The sequence below is a fragment of the Boleophthalmus pectinirostris genome, unplaced genomic scaffold, assembly GCF_026225935.1.
Source record: "Boleophthalmus pectinirostris isolate CB_2022bp ecotype Guang Dong unplaced genomic scaffold, ASM2622593v1 HiC_scaffold_14, whole genome shotgun sequence".
NCBI classification, from domain to species: domain Eukaryota; kingdom Metazoa; phylum Chordata; class Actinopteri; order Gobiiformes; family Gobiidae; genus Boleophthalmus; species Boleophthalmus pectinirostris.
The window spans coordinates 36,488,171-36,514,400 of NW_026571047.1; the positions used below are offsets into that span (position 1 = coordinate 36,488,171).

Sequence of the window (26,230 nt, forward strand, 5' to 3'; positions counted from 1 at the left end):
TGAGCTCTTATAATCATGTTATAAACAGTGTTCTTTATTATTATCTTCCTGACAGTTTCATTTAGTTTGATTCATACAAGTTTGAATAATATAAATATTAATCCTTTTTTGAGTCTTGAGGTTTCAGAAAATTTCAGTTTTCATCCAGTCCCCAAAACATGACCAATGCCCTGTACTTATTTAATGCTAAATACCAAAATAAAAATACTTTGCTGGTTCCAGTGATTTTCAGGCTAAAAAACAAAAAAGAACAAATTATGTCTTTTTAAAGAATGTTCTGAAACACACTTTCCCTGACACTTTTCAAATGTTGTTTAGCAGGATTATTTGCACAGCTCTGTTTAATTAAACATTACTTACTAAAAAAAATTAAAACTGTTGTAGATAATAATCTCATGAATATAATTAATAATGATATAATATATAATTAATGTATATTTTTCAGACCTGAAAAACCTGGTTTGAAAAAAATAATCTCTTGAAATAAATGATCTGAAGACCAAATGAACCTCACTGGACCAATAAATCAAACAGTTATAATTAAATGTTAAACTTACCAACAACACCAAAGATGTTGTGTTGCTCTTTGCTCTTGGTAAATGAAAGAATTCAAGTGTGAGATCTGTTCTGATGCACCTGCAGAACTGGACTTTCCCATTTTAATCTTGATCTCATCTTCATGTAGTACCTCCCTCTCACCAGTGAGACTTCAAACTAGAATCAGGGAAATGTATTTGTGTATTTTCAGTTTGATTATTTTTTATTTATTACATACTATCATCAATCAAGTTATAGTTTGTGTTGTAGAACTTGATTATGTCATCATTTCAGATGTTGTGCAGAGGCCTGAGTAACTCTGTGGGAGATTCACAGTTTTTGAAAGAAATCTACAAACTTCTGATCCACCAATGTTTCTCCTTCTCTTTATTAGTTTGGGATCAGCTCCACAAACTTGTCATATTCATCATCTAGTTTAAAGTCCATTTAACTGACAGCATGTCTTTGGGGTTGAATAATGGCTCCACTTTCTGAAGCTGTTGTAAAAAAACATTTGACTTTTTAAAATTTCTCCTGACACAGAAAACATCGAACTTTGTGCCTGTTTTTGTTTCATGTGGATATGAACAATCAACCTGGTTAAATAACAAATTCCACTGAAGAGCTCTGCCCTGTCGTCCCTTGGACCGTCCTTCATTTGAGATTTTATCAACATACAAAGTGAATGGAATGTCATTTAACCGGTGGTTAAAGGATCAGAGATTGTTTTTGTGTCTTTATGTCCTGGTGCAGGTCACGCAAACAAACAGTAGTGTATCAAAATAGTGTACTCAAGTCAAAGTACAGGTACATGACTAATCCTGTACTTTTTACAAGTACATGCACTGCTGCCAAAATTAAGTTAAAGTATAAAATATATATGAAAAATACTACTCAAAGTACCTGCCAATAGTACGGAAGTTGAGAGGGGTCACAACAAACGCAAACGCCGCAACAAATACAAACGCCACAACACAACAAAAAGCCACAACAAACCAAAAAAAAGCCACAACAGAAATGACCGCGGGACTCTATTTTAATGCAAACGCCGCAATACAAATGCAAATGCCACAACATGTTAAAAAGCATTAAAAAGCCAAACACGCATTAAAAAGCGCATTCACAACGGATTAAAAAGCCACAGCGCATTAAAAAGCCACAACACGTTAAAAAGCCAACAACACGTTAAAAAGCCCAACAACTGCATTAAAAAGCCACAACACATTAAAAAGCCACAATGGTAATGACCGTGGGACTTTATTTTAATGCAAAAGCCACAACACAAACGCCGCAACACATTAAAAAGCCACAACACATCAAAAAGTCACAACAGAAGTGACCACGGGACTCTATTTTCCGACGGACCGATCAAGCGGCAAGTGAAGAAGAAGAACTACAACGTGAAAAGTAAAGGAACGGAGAAGTTGGAAACGTAAGTAAAAGTAATTTATTGGTTTATCATTATTCCTTTCACGTTGAGTCAAGGGGTCACTTCTGTTGTGGCTTTTTAATGTGTTGTGGCATTTGCGTTTGTGTTGTGGCGTTTGTATTTGTTGCGGCGTTTGCATTAAAATAGAGTCCCGTGGTCATTTCCGTTGTGGCTTTTTTGGTTTGTTGTTTGTTTTGTTGTTTTTGTATTTGTTGTCACATTTGTATTTGTTGTCACATTTGTATTTGTTGTGGCGTTTGTGTTTGTTGCGACCCCTCTCGGCTTCCGTACAATAGGGCCAATGGAGCAAATAAGAATCAGGTTTGTGGAGCTGCAAGCCCACTTACTGTTTCTCAGTGCTACACACACTGAAAAAAGAAGCTTTTATTTTAGTCTGTTATTTTGGCAAAAAAGTTTACACACTATGAATTTAAATGGGCGATATTACATTATTTTCAGTGGTTACCATAGACACACTATGCACACAGTCAAAACATTTTAAGTTACTCTGAAAAGTCAAGAAAAAACAAAAGTGATTGAAAGAGCACATTTTCAGGAGCCTGTGATCAGTTTGAGTGTTCATGGTCCAGTTTAAGAGAATTATTTTTCAACAAATACGAGAGAGAAAAACTGTGAACGCTGATTCTAGCTTGTGACGGTGATGTTATTTGAGAGGGACTTTTTTAAGGGCACAGATCTGTCACAGTCCCTCCAGCACCTCTCACCTCATCTGTCACTCCCTGAGTGTCCACCTCCTTCCCCTCCTCTTTTGTGTTTCAGGAGTGGAGACAGTTGTGCTGGAGTCGTCCTCAGCTGGGCCCACTCTGCAATACTGCAATTAACAGGGTTGAAAAGTGACTCAAGTCAGCTCAGCGCGGCCAGATTGTAATACTTCTACAGTCAATGTTATGTTCCTATGTTTACGTTTGTTTAACCTACCTGTAACTTGTATACTTACCTTTTGTCCATCTTCTTCACATCTCCCTGCTCCAGTCTCCTGCTCTGTCCTGTTCTGATGTGTAAAATTCCTGGAAGCATCTCTGTAATAAATATCTTTGGATTCCCCTTTGACCTGTGTCTGCTCTTGGGTTCTCTGTCGATCTGTCACTAGATCAGCTCATCTGTTCGTGTTCCAACTAAGTCTGATGTTTATGGTTAAAATAAACGTCAGATTAAAGTTTCATTTGAGTAACAGAGTTTCAGACAGAGCAGTGCGTCCAGGGGATATTGATGACATCAGCTGTGAAGTATCAATACTAGTTTTGTTTTTGTTATATTATAGTTGCTCTCGTCAAACTGAAAACATTCGACATGTGATGGGTTTGTTTACACACACACAACTGGAGATTCCGTTTTAATCTTTTATCTCACATCTCCTGCAGTTTGCTGCGCTTTATTCACCAGAGTGAAACTAAACTCAGGGAAATGTATTTGTGTATTTTCTGTTTGAATATTTTTATTTATTACAAACAACATATAACTGTATGAGAGATTCACAAAAAGATCCACAAATGTTTCTCCTTCTTGTTTTTTTTTGGGATCAGCTCCACAAACTCCTCATATTCTTCTGCTTTAAAGTCCTTTCAGCTGAAACAATCGCGTCTTTGGGGTTGAAAAAACTAAATCACTTTTGTTTTGTTTTATTTATACTGACAGAAAAGACAGATTTTGCATTTGTTTTGTTTTTTTGTTTGTTTTTTTGTTTTTTGTATTTATTGTTTTTATTATTATTTATGTGGATTGTCTGTAATTACAGAGATATGAACCATAAACTGAGTTAACAAATTTACAATCTGACATTTAAAACTGCAAATTCTGTCCTGTTCTCCCCTGATCCGCCCTTCATCTGAGATTGTGCCAACCTCCAAAGTGAATGATACGTTATTTAACTGGTTGGGACAGTGGTTCTGGTGAAGAGGTGTTTTTTTTGACTCTTTGTTTCCTGATGTAGATCACATGGGCACAAATCAAAAAGTACTGAACATTTGTACTCATGTAGTTAAATGACTAAACCTGTACTTTATTACAAGTACATGTACTGCTGCCCAAATAAAGTGTGTTGTTTTTTTAAATCATGATTATAATTTCCAGAGCTCTAAATGAACAGACACAGGCTGCATCCTCTGGTTCTCTGGTCTCGTGATGATCCCTGAGTCCTGTTTTAAAACACAGAGGACCTGTGTTTTCAGACTGTGGCCCATATGAATAATGAACTGTCCTTCCTCTAGTCGTACATGAGGCAAACTCCACTGACTCTTTAAAAAGCAGCTCAAGACACTGTTATTTAAACAAGCTTTTGGTTCACTGTGTTCTTTATCTCTTTTTTATATCTTGTCCATGTTGTTTTTGATCATTGTTCTTTGTGATGTTTATCTCTGCAGGTTCTATAATGAGTCTTAGTTATTTAACCCCAGAGAGTGTTGATGATGTGAGCTGCAAAGTGTCAATGCTCTGGGCCCTTGTTACGTTGTGGTTACTCAAACTTTAAAAAGTATTGGTCTTGTTAATAAGTTTTGTAATATCATAAAAATGTTCTTTACAGATTAAATTATATATGAATTTCTTTGGGAATGACTCCAGCTTTAAGAAGTCAAGAGGAATTCACCAAGGACGTCTGATTTCTCCAAAATAATTTATTTGTACCACACAGATGTTTATGTTGTCATTAATGAATAATTTCATGAATTTGCATGACATCTGAATTTTCAAAAAGGAATTTAAGACGAGTCAGTTTGTGGATGAAATAACCGTGTTTTTAAGTTTCCCCCATGACAGTTTCAAGTGTAATACTGCCCCCTGGTGGTGGTTGTTCCTCTCTGCAGCCTCTGCATATTTTGAGTCTCTGGTCTTGGTCCTGGTTCTTTTTTCGTTGTTGTTGTTGTTGTTAGTGTTGGTGTTGTTAGTGTTGTTAGTGTTGTTGTCGTCGTCTTTGTTGTTGTCTAATAAAAACAGGCCTATTCAGTCCCTTCATACAGACAGGTCTATGCACATGTTAAACTGGACCTGCCCCTGTCGTGTTTGGTAGTTTTCCATATCCTAACCTACTGTACAATAATGCACCTGTACTACATACATGTTATTGTTAAATGGTCAAAAGTTTTTTGCTTATTTGTTTGAATAAAATAATATGAGGTTTAAGTCATAGATAGAAGCGCACTGATATGATACTAGTATCAAATATGAGCACAGATCGATGCTGTTTTCTTGTACACGTTTTATCCCAGTGACATTATTCTGTGGTTGATTATTCGTATGTGTCTGAACTTACAGTTTTACCTTCTATACGATTCATTTTTAAACAGTAAAATTTACCAGGATTTTCATTGGTTTAATTTAACAAAACTGAGACAGAAATTAAATGTCCCGCTTTGGTCATGTGTGTTGGAGATTTATAAGAACAAATAAGTGTAGCAAATAGAATTAAACAAAACCTGATCAAGGACGAAAGATTTGACATTTTCAGCAATTCAGTTTGCATAATTTACAACATATAAACACTTTTTTTTAATACCAAAAAAGGCATAGGCTGGGGCTATGCTTGTATGTTGCCTTTCCTATTAAATCAAATCTTGTACCAGATACTGATAGTTTCAATAACACATCATACGCAAAACACAAAATATCCACAATATACAAAAGTACAGCTCTCAATTTTACATGTAATTTTGATAATCACCAATAATTTTACATTTGAGACATTTTTAAACCTTAAGAAAGAAGTTCATTAGTTATTCCTTCGTTAGTTCATTCCATAACTTTACACCAACAAATGAAACACTTGATTTAACATTTGTTCTTACTAAATTATAACGACCAGCTCTTAATTTAAAGACATTCTGGATTCTTTTTGGAATAATATTATTTTTTACCTCTATAAAGAATCTCAAATATTTTAATATAGACAATATCCTCCTTAAGCTCTAAAGATTTATTCTGAATAAATAAATGATTAGTTGATTCACAATATCCTCCTTTGTTAATGATTCTGATTCCCTTTTGTGCAGTTTAACTAAAGAGTCAATACAGGTTTTTCCTGCATTCCCCGATATCTCTGCACAAAAAGAGAAAAAGAGCATAACCAAGGAACAATAAATCAAAAACAGCCAACCACGTGTAAAGATGCAGTAAACAGAAGTGTCCAGCAGAGGGAGACAGTGGCGCACCAAAACATCTACTCAAAATGTATCTGACCGATCCTTCAGTATGGAGTCACTTTTGTCTCATTAATGTTCATAAATTCACAGATCTACAAATAGTCACTGGTTTGTGCATGTGTTTTGATCCACTAATCTAACTTTAATATTTGTATCTTGTATTTTGGTCTTTACAAATAGGTGTGCATTTGTAAATAAACAATAAATGTAAATTTTTCATTTGCAAAAAACCCAAAACAACTGAACTGAGGAACTGAAGAAGCAGCTTGGATGAGCTGCGAATCGTCTTCAACCAAATTAACTTTTGTCCAATCGACAAACTGAATTTTCTCCTCGACCTGGATTCTACCTGGACGACTGATGGATTCTTCACACTTCTTTGATAGTTTTTATTGTTTCTGCCAAAAGTACATTCCAAAGGTCCATCCATCCACTAAAGTCAAGTGGGACGTAAATGTTGAAAATACTTTGCAGTCCTTTATTATCCCATTCTCTTTTAATGCTGGTTAAAAATGTGTCCAAAAACCTGCAGTTTTTACTGGTGTATGTCCTTTGAGCTAAAGTTTGTGAGATGTGAGTTCCAGTTATTTCATTTTTTTTTATTTTCTTGAGAGAGTTGACAAAAGCTCATGGATGAATGTTAAAACTCAAAGTCTAGATCCAGATAATCTTTAGAAACAAGCTCTGAGGATAACACTTGTTTTAGATTTAAGACTGGCTTAAATTATTGTCTTGAATAACATTGCATTGATGTAAATTGGTAAAAGCAAAAACAAAATGGCAAACAAACAGATTTTTAACCAGAAATTCTTGTCCTCCAACACTTTCTGATTTTGGATTTCTGCTCTCTTTACATCAGATTTGAGCTGCTCCAGTTCTGTTTGAATGTTTTCATTGAGTTTCTTCAGTTCTGTTTCACTGTTTTCTTTTTCCTGATTCTTCCTCTGAGCCTCTTTCAGCTCTTCTCTGACTTTTTTCATTTGAAGCATTTCTTGTGTGAAGCAGCTATTTTCTTGTGCCATTTTGTCAATCTTCTTCAGTAATTCAGTAACTTGTGTGTCGATTAGTTTCATTTGTATTATTTAAAACATGGTACCTGTTCTTACATTCCTTTAACAAATCCTTAACAAAGACATCACATTCTTCTATGTAGTTCTCAATGGTATAATTCTCATCCAGTTGATCTCCTCCTGTGAAAACGACAATAACATAATCGACCACCTTTTCTCCAAGTTTGTTTTTGATCAGCTCCAGAGAGTCTTGGTCTTGTTCGTTGATTTTCCTGATCGGCAGCAGCAGTAAGAAGGCGTGAGGACCTGGAGACAACTCTGAGACGCAGTTGGAGAATTCTTCTTCACTGAAACTGTCGGGCATGATCACCGCCGTGATGGTGCGTCCATGCACCTTCCGACTCATCTTTTCAGAGGTCATGTTTGCTTGTGTACGAGTTTTTAGCTGGAAACATTTCTCCTTCATTATGGTGTTAGCAGAAGCAGTTTTTCCACTGTCATTTTTTCCAATCAGAACGATTCTCAGAGGCATCGGGCTCAAATTAATCTCTGGAGACTTTAGTGCTTTCTGTATCACAGCTTCTAAAAACATGTCTTTGGTGTAAGCTCTAGTGCCATCTTGTGTCTTGGTGACTTTCTTCACCATTTCCATCAGCTTTGTGAAATGCCACGGCTCCATGATGTTCAGACGCAGGGCTCTTCCTCCACAGATTTGATTCAGTTCATTGTGGTTCACATTAGGGTTTATATAGTAATCAAGCCACATATGAGTATACCACCTCAAACTAACAGTGAAATCTTTGACCTGAGAGCTGAGTGTTTCCTGTAATATTTCTAACTCCTTCTTGTCTTCGTCATTGAGGAGACCTCGTATCACCAGGATGAAGGCGTGAACGCCCTCAGGACCACAGAGGGAGATACAGTCCAGACACAACTGCATCACTGTCTCCTGAGGTTTTTCACACAGAGTCGGCAGCTCCACCAGAGACACCTTCTGCCCACAGACCTCTCCAACATGTTTCACACACTGTCCTGGACGCGTTGCAGGGAGATCTGCAGGGAGCACTGCTCGCCGTAAAATGGACTTGGCTACTGAGGTCTTCCCTGCTCCTCTCCTCCCAAAAAGAACCAGGTTCATAGAGGGTTTATTCAGACCTGTGTCTTTCTCCTCAGAGGGGTTGGGGCTCAAATGCACTTCATTTTTTTCTTTCAGCATGTCACAGATTCTTGAAAACAACTCTTTATATCTAAATTCTTTGAGATCACTTTTATATAGATCATTGTGATCCATACACAGATATCTGTACCTGCACCTCCTGATCATTTCTCTTATATGTGACTCTCTCATGTTTTTCTCTGTTGAGACTTTTGTCTTTTCTGATCTGAACATCAGCACCAGTGACTGGTCAAAGGCCTCCTCACTGAAGCTCTGCAGGACTGACTCTAGTCTGATTTTGTGTTGCTCAGTGAAGTCTTCAGGCTTTAGCACCAGCAGGAACACAGGTGGATCTGGGGATTTCACATCTTTAATGTTTTGTATAAACTGCTGGAGTTCTTGTTGGGAGGTGTTGTTGAGCTGCAGGTCTGGAGCACAGATCACAGTCAGTGGTTTGTCCTGAAATGTTCCACTGCTTTTCACACATTTCTGATCTTCAGTGAACTCATTTTTTCCCAAAAGGAGGTTTCCCACTGTGACTGTCAGACTCCAGTTGTTCCCCAGAAGAACCAGACTCAGCTCAGACACTGAAATGGAGACAAACACAACTGAAGTGTGCAGTGTGTAAAAACAGAATGAACACTAGAGAGCACATTGTGCAGTGTCATTTTCTACATCACCATGAGGGTCACTGTTCTGAATTCTTGCAAAGAGTGGGTTCATGTCTCCTCCTGTATGATAATGAGGAACTCTCCTCAAACCACATTTGCCCCTGTGAACTGTCAGATATGGTACACCATGGTACACTGGGTATTAGTACTGCAACTAGTTTGGAAAATAAATAAATACTTTTATTATTTAAACATCAGTTTGTACAGTTAAACGGTCTGAGAGGAGTTGCTCAAATTGCAAAAACTAATTTGACAACAATAACATCACTTTTTTACGTTTCTCTGTCCAGCATGTTTAAATCTTACAAACATCACTTGATTGTGGCTGATGTGAGACCTGCAGGTTTTAATCAGGTTGAGGAAACATGACTTTATTATAATCTCTGGTGAGGCTCGTCCCTCTGGAATTCTCCTCCTCAAAACTTTTGGAGGGAAAATTCAGATGTAACAGGACACAGGACAGATCCAGGAGCAGAGACACACAGTGTGGAGCAGGAGGATTATGAAGCTGATCTGGAGGTGAGACTTTTCAAAGATTTTATTATGTGCTTCTCCGGCCTAGAATGTCGTCATTGTTAAAACATGTTTGTGTTGTTTTATTTGAAATTAGAGTTAATGTAAGGACAGCTTGAAACAAATTGTTTTTGACTGTCCATCTACAAGAGTGTGACACTTGTATCAGATGTGAATGTGTTTGTTCCAGAGTCGTCTACAAACACAGAGTGACGTCCAGGTTCTGCTGCAGCTGTGGGGAAGTTCATGAATGTTATAGTTGATGTTTCAGAAAAAAGGAAGATGTTTGAGAACAAAAACACAGAGCACAGATGAACAAAGTAAGTAAACCAGGCTCCGTCAAGGGGGACGCGTTTGACCTCGGGGAGCATGCTTTTTTATTTTTTTATTTAGATTTTTTTTACTGTCTTAAGGGCCGTTCACTAAGTCCTGGTCTAATCACGGTCTAGTCCCGGTCTAGTCCTTGTTTAGTCTCGGTCTAGTCCTGGTTTGGTCCTGGTTTAGTCCTGGTCCGGTCCTGGTTTAGTCCTCGCGATCGGCTCGGTGATTGTGGTGTATATATTTATTCTCTGTTCATGTTTGTGGTTTTCGTTCTGGTTCTCGGGTTTTTCTTCCTGATAATTAACGTCGCTGTGTCACTGGATACTCGTCCCTGATTGGTTGACGCGCGGCGAGTCTGACGCGAAAAGTTCAGCATTTTCAACTTCTTGACGCTGACGCCAAAACGCTCAAGACGCGCTGCGCTGACGCAGATTCGCGCCGCGCTGACGCCGAAAACGCGCCACAAAAACGCAGGACGCTCTAGTCGCGCGTCCACATAGACTTTACATAGAAAGTGGACGCTTTGACGCTTTGGTCTGAACGGGCCTTTAGAATAAAGTGCAATTGCACTTCCACTACATTAGGGGGCAGGCGCTCTCATTGGCAGATTGCGCAGGGAGCATTCGCTCGGTGGTGTAGGAGTTTTGTTTGCACTGAGCATGCGCGCTTTGCACACAGCACAGAGTTTGAGTATGAAGTGTAGACACGAAGTGTAGCAGACCCTCAAGTGACACCATGAAAAAATATTTAACAGGGATGAGAAGACAGACGGAGAGACGGAGATAAAGAGACAAACGAAAATCTCCCGAAAGCTGAGACGAGGAAATATGACGAAGCGTATGTAGCGCTTGGCTTCACTGTGACTACGGTGGGAGACGAGGAAAGACCGGTGTGTTACTGTGTCTAAAAATGTTGGCAGCGGACAACATGAAGCCCAATAAATTAAGGCGTCACTTAAATACATTACACCCCAGTCACTCTGATGAGCCGCTTGAGATTTTCAGCGAAAACGTGCCGAATATTGCCGACAATCATCCCGCTTTGTGACTGCTACTTCAGTAAACCAGCGAGCGTTGTTGGCGTCATATAAGGTGGCAGTGTTACGCAGAGGTGTACTTATAACTATTTTATAGACAAATGATACCTACGATCTGTTCTGGTCCATTATTGTAGTAATAATTGCTATAAGTGTATTTAAACATGTAGAACAGAGTAGATCATCAGAATGTGATCATCATGTGTTATTCTGTGTCCACAGAGACCAGAGCTTCACTGGAATAAATCTTCACACTGTCCAGCTCCAAACTGTGTGTCTCTGTCCCTGTGCTCTGTGTGTTTGATTCTGTTTAAGACAAAACAGAACTGTGGAAAACTAAAGACTGTTTTTGTTTTCTTTTACAGAATTAGATCAATTAAATTACATTATACATACTTATACATTTCATGATAAGGTAACATAAGATAAATCTGCATATTCAGCAGGATTTGTTCAAATTTCATCAACATGAAAAAGTGATGTTCATGTTCTGAGAAAAATATGTGTAGAGGAGATCGAAAAAAGTTTCAAATTTTATTGCATGCAACCGCTTTCCAGAACTTTTTTACGCAAATCCAGCAACCTTTTTTTTTTCAGTGTGCCAAGTGAAGAGGTGAGAGCAGACACAGGTGCGCGAGGGATTCAGAGCTGATAGAGAGGCAGCCATAAGCTCTCGGGTCAGAGAGACTTTTACATTCTCTGTGTCCTGTATAACAAAGACTTCTAGTTTTACATGTTTTATTTTCATGACTCCTGTTTTTCAGCGAATCAATAATAGCTAATTATTCCTAAAAAGCTAAACACACATCACAGCCACACACAGATGAAAGGCTGTCATTTCCGTTCAGTTTATATTAAGTTTCACAAAAGCCCACAAGGAGGTATAATATCATGATTGACCAGTTTAGGAAACACGCCTCTAACAGTGACATGTCTAAACTAAAGCTAAAGCTTTTCTCCAGACTAGTATAGGCTCTATTCACGCTTACGTCACAAACCAGGAAGACCTTTGTAAACATGTGATGACGACTTCCTTTGGGCTCTGTTGGCTGTAGTAAGTTGGACGAAATCTGGGAAAAATGAGAAAATGTCCCAGTTTTCTTCATCTCCATGTCATTGTAGTGTTCTGTTATGTTCGGATAATCGACAGTTACAACCACACCTCAGTTTTCATCTTTTCCACACTGACACACAATTCAGAGTTCACTTGGTTCATGTGATTAGAAAAGATGAGGGGGACAAATTCCAGATGACTCCAAACAGCACATATGTCTGCAGTCTTCATTTTACTTCTGACTAGGGGTGTGCAAAAATATTGAAATATCGATATATCATATCGTTTAATGTGATGATACAGTATCGATGTTGTGGGCTGCTGTATCAAGTATTTTTAGGTATTTTTTTACTTATTATTTTGTTACAGCTACAGTTTTGTTGTTTGTTCAGAGGAAGGAAACTCGTTTATGCGACACACTTGACATTTTCTCTGTTTTCATGATTAAAATGGGTGTTTTTATATTAAATTTGCACAGAAAATGGTTTAACAAAGACTTTTAGTATCACAGCCATGATTTTGCCATTATTTTTTATTGAACCTTATCAATTTGAAATATATTGTATTGTATTGAAAGTGCACTGTATCGAGATATATATCGTACTGGGAAGTTCTTAATGATTCCCATCCCTACCGCTGATCACATTTACTTCAGTGGGTTTGATCACAGTCATTCGGCGAGTCCAGTGTCGCAAACTGCACCGGAAAATGTCATTGGATGTCTCCAAACGTCTTCCTCATTTGTGACGTAAGCGTGAATAAAGCTGATTTGTACCCAGTGTATCACCTGTTTCCTCTGAGGCTTGAATTTCTGATCTACAGATTTCTCAGTTTGAGTACAGAAACAGTACATACAGTACAACAACAGTACATACAGTACAGACAGTACATACAGTACTACAGTACAGTACATACAGTACATACAGTACAGACAGTACATACAGTACAGTACAGTACAGACAGTACATACAGTACAGACAGTACAGACAGTACATACAGTACATACAGTACAGACAGTACAGACAGTACAGACAGTACAGACAGTACAGTACAGTACAGACAGTACAGACAGTACAGACAGTACAGACAGTACATACAGTACAGACAGTACAGACAGTACAGTACAGTACACAGTACAGACAGTACAGACAGTACAGACAGTACAGACAGTACAGACAGTACAGACAGTACAGACAGTACAGACAGTACAGACAGTACATGATACAGTGAATATGACTTGCAGAAGGGTCACGTGTGGGAGGATCTGTCATGATACAGGAGGAGACATGGAGCCTTTATCAAACGTTTCCCTTCACCTTTCACCCTACAACAGTCAGTTTTGCATGTTCCTGTGAAGAAGAGTGTCGATTGAAATGATCGAGCCCCGAGGGAGAGGAGCTGATAACACGAGGGTGGTGCAGGTCGTCCCTAAACAGGTGCAAACAGCCCCACGTACTACACATAGACCGTATATATGAGTGGACAGATCTAACACTGTAGCCGCCGTGTGCCAAACAGGAAGTTCTCCAGGAGGCTCTTCCGGCTCCTTCTGACTCTGGCTCCAATTGACTCACATTAGGATCTTGTGGCTCTTCTCTCTGTACCTGCTGCTGTGAGACTCGTCATTTTGGTCTTAAAATGTTCGTATTAACCTGCGACACATGATCCTGAATTTTTTTTTGCAATTTTGTCCATCAGAAAAATCCTATTCACAACATAGAGCCTGACTCCTGATTCACTCTGTAACCGTGAACATCATGAGCCTCATTTAAAGGGGGTGACATCACACTCACTTAGTCCACTTGTTTTATACAGTCTATGGTTCTACACACACTGAATCAGTTTAGATCCACACTTATGTATTTAGAAATGTGAACGGCATAATTTAGACATTAGGTCAGCTAAGTATTTATAAATGAAAGAGAAAATGATACTGAGATGAAATGTGCAATTATTTTGGTTTGGAAAACATAGTTAAAATAAGATAAACCTAAATACATCAGACATTTTAGTCACTGGTAAAATATTCTGAAATAGCAGCACAGTGAGTGTTGTGTAACTGTTCAGGTTTTACTTACAGCTTGGTGGTATGAATCCATAGCTGCTTGTGACCGTTTAAGTTTCCTGTTTCCTCTGTAAACAAAAAGACCAAAGGTCCAGGGTGAGTCATTTTTGTCATCAAACTCAAATTTCTATTGATTGTGTTCACAACACTTTTTCTAAGATTTACAGTGTATTTTTCATTCATCTGGCTGCCAACCTGCACCACTGACCTCTTCAACCAACACCCACAACCCATGTTCAGAGTGTGTCAAGTGTCTTGCCTAAAGACACAACGACCTCCACTGCTGCCTCACTGTTTCACCTGTTATTTCCATCCAGATACTCACCAGGTCCAGTCGTGCTTTTCTCCTGAGTTGAGACAGAATCAGTCTTTGATGTGGAGGTTTTGTCGGGACATTCTAGCTTCCCTGTTTCTGGAATTCACAATGATGAAAAGTTAGGGCCGTAGACGTAGCAATTAAAATAATAATAATAATAATTTATCCATATAAATAAACTTTTTTTTTTCTGAGTGGTTTCAGGAAGTGTTGTTTTTATTCAACCATAAGACTCTGGCACCTCTCCATCTCACAGATATAGATCAAATTCCTGAACACAGCCACACCAACAGAACCTGCTAATGTGATATAATATAATCTGTGTGTAATTCTTACCAATATAATCTGCCATGACGGTCTTCAGTTGTGAAACATGTCAATCTAAGAATCTGTAAACAAATAAATTATATATTTAACAGTTTGTGTTGACACAACGTTTGTCTTTTTGTCATATTCTTTAAAACAGACTTTTAAGAGCTTCTTAATCATGTCATAAACAGATTTCCTTAATTTTTTATCTTACTCAGAGTTGTATTTTGATTGATTGATGCATGTTTGAGTAATCCTGATTGGTTTTGAGGCTTGAGGATTCAGAAAATTCCAGTTTTCTCCCCCGTACATGTGCATTACCCTGTACTTACTTGTAATTAATCAAAACAATTCAAAATTCCAAAATAAAAATCCTTCCCTTTTCCTGTAAAATGTTTCTAGAGCTGAGCTGTTTCGTATTATGAAGCTGTTTTAGATCAATTCTACAAAAACAATATCATATTAACAATACAGATACCTACAAATAATACGTGTTCTTTAATAAGACGTTTAAAAATGCTCTGAAACGACTGGACACTTTCCAAAGTTATGTCCTTTAACATTTGCACAACTCTGTTTAACTTAACACAAATATGGATAAAATTCACAAAAATCTTATGAATAAATAAAACAGATTTAAATTTAAAACTTACCAACAAACCCAGAGATGTTTGTGATGTCGTGTTGCTCTCAGCTCTGATCAACTGAAAGTATTTAAATCAATCATCAAAAGTCTGATCAGTTTGTTGTGAAACACCCACAGAACTGGACTTTCTCCTTTTTATCTTTTTATCTCATCCTCATCCGCACCTTTACTCACCAGAAACTACGTGAGTTTGTGAAGACTTCACTCTATGATCAGAGAAACATATTTGTGTATTTTCTGTTTGAATATTTTTATATCGTCACAAATCAAGTTAAAGTTTGCGTTCACGTTCGAGACTTTGGTCAATAGTTTCGGGTCGAGGGGCCGAAGTCTGTATAACTATGGTTTTAGAACACCACACTTTTTCCTGTTGACCAAAATATATTTTAAACTTTAGATTCATGAAAGTGTCGACCTTTGTCAGATAAAACAGCTGAACTCACTCGTGGCTCGTTCTTTTTACAACAGAAATCAAATATTGTTCAGAAAGTTCTTCCCAAGTCTGTTGCAGAAGTTTCCATAAATGTGTGACACTTGTCGGTTGCTTCACTTTTCTGTCCAGTTCATCCCAAACCAACTCGATTTAAGGGGTTTAAGTCTGGACACTGTGCTGCTGCTGCTGGACACTTCACCATCTTGTTCTTTTTTCTTGAGGTAGTTTTGGCAGAGTTTGGACTTTTATTTTGTTCTTTTATCTTTTCCCTTCCTCTTTGTTCGGGATCAGCTCCACAAACTTGTCAAATTAATCTTACGGCTCGAGGTCCTTTCAACTGACAACAATCACGACTTTGGGGTTGAACAATGGTACAATTTTCTTAAGATAAAAAAGAGAAGACATCAAACTTTGTACCAGTTTTTGTTTCATGTGGATAGACTCATTTCAGAGATACAAACCATAAACTATAAACCAGGTCAACAAATCTGTAAATTCCTGCAAAGTGCAAATTCTACCTGAGGATTCTGCTCTGTCCTCCCCTGATCCACACTTCATTTGAGATTTTGCCAACCTACAAAGTGAATGGAACATAACTCGACTGGTTGGACAGTGATTATGGCGATAAGATTGTTTTTTTTTTTGAGTCTTTATTTCCTGGTGCAGATCACATGGGCACAAACAAACAGTGGTGGAAAAGTTACCGTAGGACGTGTATTTACCTTGTTGACATGTTTCTGCTGCTGCACCTTCAGACCTGTAGCCTGTGTTGGTGTTGTATACACTGGTCCCTCGTTTATCGTGGGGGTTACGTTCTAAAAATAACCCGCAATAGGTGAAATTCGCGAAGTATTCAACTTTATATTTTACAATTATTATATCTGTTTTAAGTCTGTAAATCCCCTCAGCACAAACTTTATACACTTTTCTCACACAGGACAGTATACAGTTGCTCTCGATTTACCGGTCAGTCTTCGTTCCTACTCTCACCTCTGGTCATGAGCTCTGGGTAGTGACCGAAAGGACCAGATCGCAGATACAAGCGCTCGAAATGAGTTTCCTCCGCAGGGTGTCTGGGCGTCTCCCTTAGAGACAGGGTGAGGAGCTCAGTCACACGGGAGGAGCTCGGAGTAGAGTCGCTGCTCCTCCACGTGGAGAGGAGCGTCTGAGGCTCGGGCATCTGTTCTGATGCCTCCTGGGCGTCTCCCTCGGGAGGTGTTTCGGGAATGTCCCACCGGGAGGAGGCCCCGGGGAAGACCCAGGACACACTGGAGGGACTATGTCTCTGGGCTGGTCTGGGAACACCTCAGGGTCTCCCCGGAGGAGCTGGAGGAAGTGTCTGGGGTGAGGGAAGTCTGGGAGTCCCTGCTTAGACTGCTGCCCCCGCGACCCAAGCCCGGATAAGCGGAAGAAAATGGAATGGATGGACAGTTACAACACTTTTTACATCCTTCTTAAAACTTATTGCTGCTGTCGTCCTTGTGTTATTTTCCTCCGTTTTTATGTAACGAACTGAAGATTCATTTATTCTGTAATGGAGCCGACAGCGCAGATTCCTGCATGGGTCCATTTCTGGAAACTCGCACCTGCGCAGTACAGGACCGCACCTGCCCGTTAACCCGAGATTATATCAAACTTTTGCGCTGCCTAAGCCACGGACTGAACCAAGACTAAACCAGGACTAACCCAGGACTGATTCCAGGACTGAAGAGGAGGACTAAACCAGGACTGAACCAGGACTGAAGCAGGAGTGAAGTAGGACTAAAACAGGACTGAACAAGGACTAACCCAGGACTAACCTAGGACTAATCCAGAACTGAACAAGGACTAAAACAGGACTAAACCAGGACTGATTCCAGGACTGAACGAGGACTAAACCAGGACTAACCTAGGACTTAACTACAGTACAGTTTATTTCATCTCTCCTTCTCCAAAAACGTCCTCGCTCCTAAATCGTTCCATTTCCGTCCGATTCTTTTGATGTAATTGAAAACACGTCTTTTAAAACCCTCGTGTAATTCTCGTGACGCGTCTCGGATAAATTCGTCTTGACGTTGCCACCTCTGCTCAGCGTCTGTGCTTTTGTTTTCAGATTATCGTTGCATCACTCTCCTCTTTTGTGCAGGTTTTACGCGCTTAAATATATCGTTAAAATCCCCCCAAAATGAAATCACCCTGACGACCGTGGACTTTCGTTGGAGGAGCCCGTCGGTATCCGGGATCGGCTCGGTTAGCGCAGATATTTGGTTGTTGGGGGGGTTTGGCTTCGGGCGCTGACACATTTCCGGAGGCTTTTGGATCCTTTGGCGCGATTTGAGGTTAAATTATTCAACACTTTGGCTGTGAAATAAATCAGGCTAAATAAGAAGAAAACGGTCGGGGCGCAAAGGTACGGTCACCAGACGTCCCCCCGTCCCTGCAGATTTGTCCAAAACCAGCGATTTGTCCCAGTTTTATACAAGAAATGTCCCAGGTGTCGTTATTTTGGACCAGTTTGATCCCTGCCAACAATAAAGAGATGTGTACGCTGTCATTTATTTAGGTAAAATGCAAAAAATCTTCTTAAAATTGACCAAAACGCAAAGAAAATGTGACTATACTAACTCACGTGTTCATCATAAATGATCTCTGCAGAACAATTTTCCTTAATTACCCACTCGATTCACAATTATATAATTATATATATAATTATATCTTACCAACCACCAAAAAATGAGGATGTCCCAGTTTTTTTATTTTGAAATTATGGTCAGTGGAGTGGTTTGGAATGTCAAAATTATCAGTATTAAAGGGCAAATTTATGAGAGACAAAAGTTTAGTTATGCATATAAGCGTATGTTTATACATACATACATATATACATATATACATGTATTCTTATGAAAAGGTATTATGACCAACTGATTCATTTTTGATATTCCATCTGTTTAGAAGAACATTATATTATTAAGAGTGTAACTTTTATGTATGTATATGTGTATGTGTATAGATGTGTGTGTGTGCTTACGTATGTGTGTATGTATGTGTGTATATGTCTATGCGCGTGTGTGTGTGTATGTGTGTATATATATATATATATATATATATATATATATATATATATATATATATATATATGTGTGTAGAAGTGGCTGTGTATATATGTGTATATGTGGATGTGATAATGTGTATACATATATGTACAGTACGTATATGTAGGTATATGTGTGTAGGAAAGTAGCTAGATATGTAGATGCTTACATATGTGTATGTGTATATATGTGTGTCTATGTATAATATGTATTGTTTGGTTGGGGGGTGGACAAAGACAACTTATTACTTTAATATTTTGCTTTAATTAAAAAAAAAAAAAAAAAAAAAAAAAAAAAGAAATTATGGTCACTTTACACAAAAGTCTTGGGTTAGATTCCTGCAGTTTTTACATTCTCTCTGTGTCTGCTCTAGTTTCCACTTCACTGAAATGGACTCTGCGGGGAACTTTATGCTTTATGAAGCACAGTGTGACTTTCTGTCTCCATTGCCTGGAATGTTCCACAGGACAAACACTACAGACTTAAGCCTTTATTTATTTTATTTATTTGAGACAGGAACAGTGCACAATTTTCACATTAACCTTAACAGGAGAGATGTTTGTGTCAGGTTGTTGCATCAGTGCTGATTTCCACCTGTCGTCTCTGGGCAGGTTCATTGATTGTTTGTATTTAAAGGTTGTATGGAGGATTTTTTTTTGTTTCAAATTGTCAATGAAAGTTTAAAATACCATTACAGAGACGCAGCAGCTTTGTAATTATGATGACCAAAAAAAAAAAAATGAATGAAAATCTATCAACTGTAGACATAGTGAGGCCAGACAATTATCAGCCAATAGAAAACAAGGCTCCCTCTTTTTCTATTGGATGTTCGGTTGTCAATCAAACTCCCTACGTTTCTAGTGTAACTGACTCGTCGGTGTGCAGGGATCACCTGGTTTATGCAGCGGTTCTTAGAGGATTTTTCAAACTGTCGCTTCCTCGCAATTTGCACAAAGTTTGTTGCGATGGCGGACGAGAATCCACGACCAGTTCGCCGCAAAAGAAAGTCAGTTTTTGAGGTCGCTGAAAGACGAAGAGAAGGGGAAAAGGAGCGAAGACAAACTGAGGTGATTCTTGGAGATTCCTTCCAGCGATGGCGAGAGTGAAGCAGACGAAGGGACTAAAAACTGATGCATCGGTCGATAAAATATTTCTAGACAGGTCACTTCAACAGTGATTCTGAACGCGCACTGGCTGTAAACAAACATGATTTCTAGAGTAAAGAGGCGGGAGGAGATGTTTCTACTGAGGAGCTGTGGAGGAGGAAGGTGGTGTCACGCAGGCACGAGGACTGTCACTGTACTTCTCTTCCCTTAAAAAAATCATCTGTACAACCTTTAACTGATCTTGACTATCACCTGTTCTTGGAGACCTGGAGCATGTTCTGGGTTGATGGGGGAAACCGGAGCACCCGGAAGAAACTCATCCAGACACGGGGAGAAACACGCAAACTCCACACAGAAACCCTTACTGTGAGACATGAGGGCTAGACACTCAGGCACCGTGCCGTCTTATTCCGACATATCTCCACTCTGACACTTTTTGATGTCGCCTTTCTGCCAACCTACTCATACTTTGGAGCCTCGCCTTTTTTTCCTTGTGTTCACCACGTGGGCCGCACCTCATCCTAAACCAGGACTAAAACCAGGACTAAAACCATGTCTAAACCAGGACTAAATAAGGACTAAAACCAGGTCTAAACCAGGTCTGAACCAGGACTAAAATCAGAAATAAAACCAGATCTAAACCAGGACTGAACCAGGTCTGACCCAGGACTAAAACCAGGATTACCACTTACCATCCACCCGCCCGCCGCGGGCAATTTTCCAATAAAAATGTTCACTCTGTATATTCACCTTCATTATTGTTTCACTACTGGCCATACATCGTTTGAAAGCTTAATTTATCAATAAAAACAACCATTCATTTTATGCCGTACAACGAGCCCAAAACGCTATAACTTAAAAATTCACATCATAAACAAAGAATAAGATACGCGTTTCTTACCTTTGAGCGGTTCTGTCGGTCCAAAACGCGTTCAAATCCATGAAAAGTTGTGCTCATAAATCCGTAATAATCCACAGAAAAAGAATATCAAGTTGTTTTTCCAAAAAAATAATTCCATGTGGGGAAATAATCCAGAAAATCGTCGTCCGTATGAGTGGATGAATCCGTGAATGAAAATATTATGTCTCTTCTCCGCCTCTTCTCCCGCTCTCACTTCCCTTTCTCTCCCGCTCTTGGTGCGCTTGTTTTCCTCACACTCTTAGCTTCAAAAATGAGACCCTCCCCGCTGTTGTCGGTGGCGGGTTTAGTGGGACAAGCCGCTGAAGAAGCTAACGCACTCACGTACTTCCTGGCTTTACGCACGCGTCATCAGTTTGTTTAACGGGAAATCTCTTCAGTCATTGGATCTTCCAGAAAGTGATTACATATTGTTTTAGCCAATCACCAGAGCTTTCAAACGGTGGGTGGGACATTCAGATTGTAATTGGAAACGACCCTGTGTTTATACGCGCAGCCGAGAGAACAGGAGTGAGACACAGAGACAGTAGTAGTAGTAGCAGAACTGACACTTGGAAGACAATTTTGGCTACTTTTAGTTTTTTTTCTTGAGAAAACATGCCTAAAGCTCAGAAGAATTAGTCTTATAATAATAACAATTATTATTATTATTATATTATTATTATTATATTGGCCAAATTTGGCAATCTTGTGCCGAATTGTCATTTTGTTTACACAAAGGCTCACAGCATCAAAACCCTTTGTCCTAGAGATCTGAAATCTACACAAGTTGTTGCCAACAACTTGAACAATGAGTGTAGTGAGTCACAAATGCCTAGCATGAAGTATGACCAAGCTAAGGCCTTTATTTTTTCAATTGTTTTTTTGAAGCAAAAAAATAAAATTTTTAATTGACTGTACTGTAGGTTAGGCAGCACTCACAGTCTTCATGTACATATCTACAGAAACTAGAAGGCCTAAGCTTTAAAATGGTGCCTCACACAAGCATGTGGGTTCTAAGGTTTTCTTTTAATAAGCTATGACATTTGGGTATTCTTACCATTGTGCACACACCAAAATGAGCGGGTGGTAACAGGATTAAAACCAGGTCTAAACCAAATCTAAACCAAGATTTAACCAGGATTAAACGGTGCCGTGTGGACCGCGCCTCCTACATCACCAGTCCGTGAAAATATTATCCCAAACTGAATAATTCCCTTGTGCTTCGGAATGGCGGAATATTGAAAAAAAAAAAGCTCAAGTGCCACCACTCCAACCAAGGGAAAAAAAAAAAAAAACATGTTAGAGTGAAGGGACGTTTGATTAAAACATGGAAATGCCGCCACACGAGGACGAGGAAGGCGGAGTTTAGACCCACAGTACAGGAGAAAAGTTAGTGGTCGTGTCCATGGAAGAACACACTGAAAAAACGGTCTGAGAGGAGTTGCTCAAACTGCAAAAACAAATTTGACAACAATAACATCACTTTTTTACGTTTCTCTGTCCAGCATGTTTAAATCTTACAAACATCGCTTGATTGTGGCCGATGTGAGACCTGCATGTTTTAATCAGGTTGAGGAAACATGACTTTATTATAATCTGTGGTGAGGCTCCGTCCCTCTGGAATTCTCCTCCCCAAAACTTTTGGAGGGAAAATTCAAATGTAAGCAGGACACAGGACAGATCCAGGAGCAGAGACACACAGTGTGGAGCAGGAGGATTATGAAGCTGATCTGGAGGTGAGACTTTTCAAAGATTTTATTATGTGCTTCTCTGGACTAGAATGTCGTCATTGTTAAAACATGTTTGTGTTGTTTTAATTTGAAATTAGAGTTAATGTAAGGACATGCTTGAAAACAAATTGTCTTTGACTGTCCATCTACAAGAGTGTGACACTTGTACTAAGATTTGAATGTGTTTGTTCCAGAGTCGTCTACAAACACAGAGACGTCCAGGTTCTGCTGCAGCTGTGGGGAAGTTCATGAATGTTATAGTTGATGTTTCAGAAAAAAGGAAGATGTTTGAGAACAAAACACAGAGCACAGATGAACAAAGTAAGTAACTCAACTAAAATTATTTTAAAATTTTTCAAAATGAACTTCCTATTGAAACAGTTATTCGTGTTTCTACAGGGTGATGTGGCACTAGGAGACTTTATACCAGATGCCCTCCCTGTTACTGTGTTTAGAGGAAGAAAAGCAGCACATGGTGAGTTTTGTTTCTGCAGATACACTTCTAATGTTCTTGTGATTCTGTTCTGGTCCATTATTGTAGTAATAAGTACTTTAAATGTATTTAAACATGTACAACAGAGTAGATCATCAGAATGTGATCATCATGTGTTATTCTGTGTCCACAGAGACCAGAGCTTCACTGGAATAAATCTTCACACTGTCCAGCTCCAAACTGTGTGTCTCTGTCCCTGTGTGTCTCTTGTGTGTTTGATTCTGTTTAAGACAAAACAGAACTGTGGAAAACTAAAGACTGTTTTTGTTTTCTTTTACAGAATTAGATCAATTAAATTAAATTATACATACTTATACATTTCATGATAAGGTAACATAAGATAAATATGCATATTCAGCATGATTTGTTCAAATTTCATCAACATGAAAAAGTGATGTTCATGTTCCGAGAAAAATATGTGTAGAGGGATCGAAAAAAGTTTCAAAGCCTAAACATAATTTTATTGCATGGAACCGCTTTCCAGAACTTTTTTACGCAAATCCAGCAACTTTTTTTTTTCAGTGCACGACGGTTTTATTGTAGATCTGTGATTGTATCTGATCAGATGAGCAAAAATTGTCGCCAAAACTGTGATACGTGTCCCACTCAACGCCGTCAAGTGATAGAGACAAAATCCCGGACATTTTGGGATCAGTTAGAAATTCCTCCTGGATGTTTTTTTTGGATCTCGAAAGAAGGACATGTCTGGGAAAAAGAGGAGATCTGGTCACTTTCTGTTTTTAAAGTCTAAATAATTGACCTGTTTTAGAATCTCTCACTCTGTCTCTCGCTCTTTTACTCTGTGTCTCCTTCTTTCTCTCCGTCGTTGTGTTTCTGAGCAGGACAAATGTGTTCTGGAGAGTTCCTCGGTCGGAGCGAAGTTAATCCGAGCGTGCAGCAGAGAGGACAGGTGTCGCCGTCCTTCCTCTCCTCCTCGCACCTGTCTCTCCATCTGCTCCTGCCGCTCCTGTCGAGGGGGGGACAGGGGCGAGAGGAGACAGGGGCATCTGACACAGGGATATTTAACACGTTCACGTGTCTACGGAGGAATGTCCAGCAGTAAACGCGGCGACACAAAAGGCAAACCACACGCTCCCGCCCTCGTGCTCTTGAGCCCGACACTCCTCCCCTCTGTCTGCGGTTCTGTCGGAGCGAGGGTCCCTGCGCCACACGCTCCTGCCCTCGTGCTCTTGAGCCTCACACTGCCCCCCCTCTGTCTGTGTAAAGAGTCAGAAACAGAAGTGTAGAGACTGAACTCCACACACAGACTCTTTAAACAGACCAGTGTGTGTTTCAGCTGGTGAACGGACCAAACACTGAGGCTTTCAACTGAGAAAAGCACCAGAATAGAGCTTTATTATAGAGGTCAGTAGAGAAATGTTTTAAAATACTGTAGAATCGTCCCGCTGAACCGCCGCCTTAACGTGTTGGAGGGGTTTGAGTACCTGAATCATGTGTTATCGGAGGCTTTAGTTCAGAAGCGTTTTTATGATGAGTTTGTTGTGGAAAAAATTATATATCTCTTGAAGATAAATAATGAATCCATTTGCGAAGCCCGATGAGTTTTTGGAATATAGATCAAAGTTTATTCTTGTTACAGCAGATATGGACAGTGTTCTGACCAAAGCCCAACAGCCTCTCACATTTCTCTCTCAGAGCCTTTGAGCTCTCAGTATTTATACAGAAATACAAGTTACATACATGTCAAAGCAGAGTGACTGTGGTTTCAGAGGCTGGTGCTAAATGAACATACAGTTGATGATAACAAAAGGTTTCCTGAAGGTGGAGACAGTTGTGCCTGATGAACCTTTACACATGTTCATCACTGCTCTGGGTTTCAGGTAGAAATCACATTCATTTACACAAGACAGATTGAGAGAAATCTTTCCACAATCTAAATTTCTATCACAAGTTCTACAACGAGGCCAGTTAACGTCGCCTGGATTGGCGTCGCCGGGGCCTCACCCTGGAGTCAGACCTGGAGTCGGACCTGGAGTCGACTGGAGTCGGACCTGGAGTCGGACCTGGAGTCGGACCTGGAGTCGGACCTGGAGTCGGACCTGGAGTCGGCGCTCAACAGCATCTGGTGGACAAACCTCCTCCCCAAAGGGTCCAGATGAACGAGTGACATGGGGCCTTCCTCCCGTGGATCATCACCTGTGGGAGGATGTGGGAGGGGCCAGTGTGAAGAGATCTGAGCGGCGGTCGGAGGCGGGGCCTTGATGACAGGATCTCTGGACGTGGACAGTGGCTCTGGGGATGTGGAATGTCGCCTCACTGGGGGAAGGAGCCCGAGTCTTGTGCACACAGCTCGTACGACCGGAGCAGGAGTTGTGTTCGTTGGCAGTAAGTCAGACCTGTTCTCACCTCTGGTCATGAGCTCTGGGTAACGACCCAAAGGACGAGATCGAGGATATAAACGACACAAATGAGTTTCCTCCGCAGGGCGTCTCCCTTAGAGACAGAGTGAGGAGCTCGGAGTAGAGCCGCTGCTCCTCCACGTCAAGAGGAAAATGGATGGATATTCTATCTATCCATGTTTATCTCTATCTCTCTCCCTCTCTCTCTCTATCTCTCCCTCTCTTTATCTCTCTTTCTCTCATCTATCCCCCCCTCTCTCTTTATCTATCACTCTCTATATCTCTCTCTCTCTCTCTATCTATTCTCTCTCTATCCCTCTCTCCTCTCTCTCTCCCTCTATCTCTCCCTCTCTTTATCTCTCTCATCTATCCCTCTCCCTCTCTCTCTCTCCATCTGTCCCTCTCTTTATCTCTCTTTCTCATCTATCCCTCTCTCTATCCCCCCCTCTCTCTTTATCTATCACTCTCTATCTATCCCTCTCTTTATCTCTCTATCCATTCATCCATCCATCCCTCTCTCTCTCTATCTATCCCTCTCTCTATATCTATCCCTCTCTTTATCTCTCTATCTATCTATCTCTCTATCCCTCCCTCTCTCTCTCTCTCTCTCTGTAATAAACGTGAGAAGTGGTGAGTTATTCTTTCGTTCGAGGAGAGGAGAGAGGGAGGAGACGGAGGAGAGGAGAGAGGGAGGAGACGGAGGAGAGGAGAGGAGAGAGAGACGGAGAGAGGAGGAGAGAGAGGAGAGACGGAGGAGATGGAGAGGAGGAGAGAGAGGAGGGAGAGGAGAGGAGGAGGAGGAAGAGGGAGAAGAGGAGAGGAGAGAGGGAGACAGAGGAGGAGGAGAGGAGAAAAGAGGAGAGAGGAGAGAGGGAGAGTGAGGAGGAGACAGAGGAGAGAGAGTGAGGAGGAGAGGAGA

At 40.0% G+C, this 26,230-nt stretch overlaps 1 protein-coding gene and 2 long non-coding RNA genes across 3 annotated transcripts in view; 1 reads left to right on the forward strand and 2 right to left on the reverse strand.

The window, feature by feature from the left end:
• Positions 1-26,230, reverse strand: part of LOC129407827 (alpha-N-acetylgalactosaminide alpha-2,6-sialyltransferase 1-like) — a 162,235-nt gene that overhangs the window by 66,632 nt on the left and 69,373 nt on the right. The window lies entirely within an intron of this gene.
• Positions 14,281-15,273, reverse strand: LOC129407839 (uncharacterized). Its single transcript, XR_008631730.1, has 3 exons — positions 15,225-15,273; positions 14,599-14,651; positions 14,281-14,358 (listed from the first exon to the last, which is right to left on the reverse strand). It is a non-coding gene; the product is annotated as an uncharacterized LOC129407839 (long non-coding RNA).
• Positions 22,652-23,159, forward strand: LOC129407840 (uncharacterized). Its single transcript, XR_008631731.1, has 3 exons — positions 22,652-22,779; positions 22,858-22,933; positions 23,085-23,159. It is a non-coding gene; the product is annotated as an uncharacterized LOC129407840 (long non-coding RNA).